The following is a 3986-nucleotide window of genomic DNA, read 5'->3' as shown; positions in this document are numbered from 1 at the left end:
AAGGCAGGGAATTCGAAAATCAACTCTTCGACCAGCTCCAAAAATACAGTGATATTACTGCCTCTAGGACGACCCCATACCACCCACAGGGAAATGGACAAGTAGAGAGATTCAATCGGACCATTCTGCAAATGCTCAAAACTCTCACAGAAAAACAGAAATTGAATTGGAAAGAGGCATTGAATAAGCTAGTGTTTGCCTACAATTGCACTAAAAGCGAAGTGACTGGATTCTCACCTTTCTACCTCATGTACGGCCGCTCTCCAAGGCTTCCAGTTGATGCATTGTTTGATCTCAATCCAGACAAGGGATCCATCGACCACAGTGAATATGTGGAGAGGTGGACAAAGGGTATGCAAGAGGCTTATGAGATCGCCAGTGAGCATGCAAAGAAGTGTATTGAGAGAAACAAAAGAAATTATGACCAAAAAGTTAGATGCACTAATCTATATCCTGGCAGCAGAGTTCTGGTGAGAAACCTAGCTCAAAAAGGGGGCCCAGGAAAACTAAGAAATTTCTGGGAGGATGAAGTCCACATTGTCATCCGCCAGGCTGCTGAAGATACTCCAATCTATGAAGTGAAACCAGAGCAGGGCAAAGGCCGATCAAGAGTGTTGCATCGTAATCACCTTCTCCCCTGTGATCACTTACCTCAGGTTACCACATCAACTCAAAATGCCACACCAAAGCAAAAACATCAACAGAAAAGCACAGCTTTACCTGCAGGGAGAAGCGAGGAATATGAGCCAGAGAATGACAGTGAAAGTGATGATGAGTACTATGTGCAAGTTGAACCCTATCAGTTTAGAACACAGCCAAACAGTCAGGTGCAAAATAAAACCACACAACGCCTGTTACCTCCTGGTGAGAAATCATCAGCAAAGTTAGAACGAACGGTTGAGTTGTCAGTGTTGCCACACCAAGCTGAACGGAAACAAGATGAAATAGAACATGTTGACTTACCTGTTGAAGAAAGACACTTACCTGTTGAGGAACAACACTTACCTGCTGAGGAACACTGCTTACCTGAACAAAACTTACCTGTTGAAGAACAAAGTTTAAAAGAACGGCACTCACCTAGACAACACTTACCTGTTGAAGAACATCACTTACCTGCATGGAGGAATCCTGTAACGGAACCATCTAGAGTCCGACAACGAGGACCACCAAAGAGGTTCACATATGAGAAATTTGGAAATCCTACATGCCACAGTGTACAGAATGCAAGAAATGACTTTAACCCACACCCCATACACACATGGACACCAAATATGAATTCTTGGGTGCCAATGCCGATCCATTATTCTCAGCCCTCACTTATCTATTATCCAGCCATTTAAAGAATCTCAATGAACTTTCACTTGACCAGGTCTCAGATGGCACCGCAGAACTCTACTGACAAACTGCCATCATATTGACACTAACTGCCTTGACTGATTGCAAATAACTGTTGCCAGCTAAGGGACTGTGACACTTAATGAACTGTTGTTGGGCCGAAAAGAAAATATGGACTGTTTAAAGGCCTAGACAGATAAAATGGACTCTGCACATTGAAAATATGGACTGTTAAAAGGCCCAGATAAATTAAAATGGACTGAACATTTTGAAACGTTCCTTGGAGAACCTGAGAATGGCCTGAATCTGAGAACTTTCTGCACTTGAACTTGATTGTTTCCTGTATGGACTTCATTCTTAATGAACATTCCTTAGTGCCTTGATTCTGGGACTGTTTAGGGCACTAGCTCATTGAACTTGAATTCAGAAAGTTGATTATCAGCCTACAAGGACTGTCTGTGAAACAGGAACATGATATGTGATTATTAAATGTATGAATGTAAAAAAAAGAAAGGGAAAATGTATTGAAAACATCACATGTGACCTGGTACTTTTACATGAGTGTGAAGTGAAATATATCGAAGTTTATGACTTTGAGAATACTGATGTCGGGACGACATCTTATTTGGTTGGAGAGAGTGTGAACCCTGCATAGTTTGGGCCATAAAAATATTCTATTGTTTGTATATATTTATTTTGTATCCATGCTATGTCTGTTTCTTTTTACATGTACATACGTGTTCAATTCAAGTTACTTTATTGTATGTTTAGTATAAGTTTGCACTGAGGTTCAGCTGCATTTTATAAATACTGGTGACAGTTGAGAGAGTTACCGTTACCGTGACAACTGCGGCGCATCTTTAGACAACAAAGAGGACCGCTTGGGCAACCACTAACTCTTGTCTCTGTCTCTTTCATTTGCAATTTAAGGTTAGTTAAATTTATTAAAATTGATACTAAACTTTAATTCACATGCTTTAATGTTTAAATAATTTGTTACAGTTGATTATTTTTGTAATTGTGTAATTCAAAGATACTTGTGTAAGAGGAAATTTCAAACATGTATCATTTAACTGAGTTGTTAATGTACTATACTTACCTGAAATACTTACCAATTTGTTATGAGTATGTCCAGATGTGTATAAGGAGGTTATTTATTTATTTATTTACTGTGATTTAAGTATTTTTATGTATTATTACCGTGTAACAAAGTATCAGTACAATGTGTATTAGAGACAACAAAGAGGACCGCTTGGGCAACCACTAACTCTTGTCTCTGTCTCTTTCATTTGCAATTTAAGAGAGTACTACATATATATATATATATATATATTTCTTTATATTTATATTTGTTTAGCCAATGCAAATATTACTACTATTGCTCATTTTTATGTTTTTTTTTTACATTTTATTTATTTTTTATTTTATTATTATAATTTTCTAATATTATTATTATATATTTTATTATAATATAAAATTACTAAATATCAATAATCAGAACCTCCCTACCACCAACATGGCAACGCCTTAGCAGTGGCAAAGCAGTGTAGTAAATACTGTTTGGAACACTCAGAAATTCCATTGCATGGAATGTAGTGTTCTAAAAAAACAGTCTAAGCCACCTAGCAACTGCATAGCAACACTTTAGTAGTGGCATAACAATGTTGAAACTCCTTAGAACTCAATAACCTGGGCATTAAATAAAAGTCTTGTTTAGTAAGTTGGTTTTATCAGTCATTTATTGGCAAAAATTACATCCTAGCAACTGCCCTTGCTTGCTTTCTGTCTTGCTTTCTTTCTGTCTTGCTTTCTTTTTTTCATTTGTGCATTCTTTTTCTTCCTTTCTTTTTCTTTCATTCTTTTTCTTTCTTTCTTTCTTTCTTTCTTTCTTTCTTCTTTTCCTTTCTTTGTTCTTTCTTTCATTTATTCTTTCATTTTTATTTTTTATTTCTTTAATTCTTAGTTTCTTTCTCTTTCTTTCTGTCTATTTCTTTATTTAGTTGTTTCTTTTTTCATTATTTCTTTCTTTCTTTTTTCTTGACCTTCCTTCTTGCTTTCTTCTTGCTTTCATTCTTTCATTAATTCTTTCTTTCTTTTTCTTTCATTATTCTTTCCCCTCCTTTATTTGTCTTTATTCTGTCGTCTTTTTTCTTTTCCTTCTTTCTTTCTTTCCTTTCCTTTCCTTCCTTCCTTTATTTTTTCTTTCTTTCTTTCTTTCTTTCTTTCTTTTTTCTTTATTCCTTTTTTCTTTTTTGTTATTTCCTTCTTACTTTCTTTTTACTTTCTTTCCATCTCTATTTCTTTCTTTTACTTTCTTTCTTTCTCTTTATTTGTCTTCCTCCTTTCTTTCGCTTCTTTCTTCTTTCATTAATTCTCTTTCTTTTCCTTCCTTCCTTTTTACTTCTTTCGTTATTTCTTTCTCTTTGTGTATTTTTCTTTTTCTTTATTTTTTCTTTCTCTTTCTTCTTTCATCAATTCTTTCTCTCTTCTCTTTTCTTCTTCCTTCCTTCCTTCCTTCCTCCTTTCCCTTTTTCTTTCATTCTTACTTTTTTCTTTCTTTCTTTTTCATTATTTTTTCTTTTGTATTTCTTTTTCTTCCTTCTTTCTCTTCTTTCTTCCTTCATTAATTCTTTCTTTCTCTTTTCCTTCCT

This window comes from Garra rufa, chromosome 7 (assembly GCF_049309525.1).
Source record: "Garra rufa chromosome 7, GarRuf1.0, whole genome shotgun sequence".
In the NCBI taxonomy this organism is placed as follows: domain Eukaryota; kingdom Metazoa; phylum Chordata; class Actinopteri; order Cypriniformes; family Cyprinidae; genus Garra; species Garra rufa.
Note: the sequence above shows the minus strand (reverse complement) of the source record.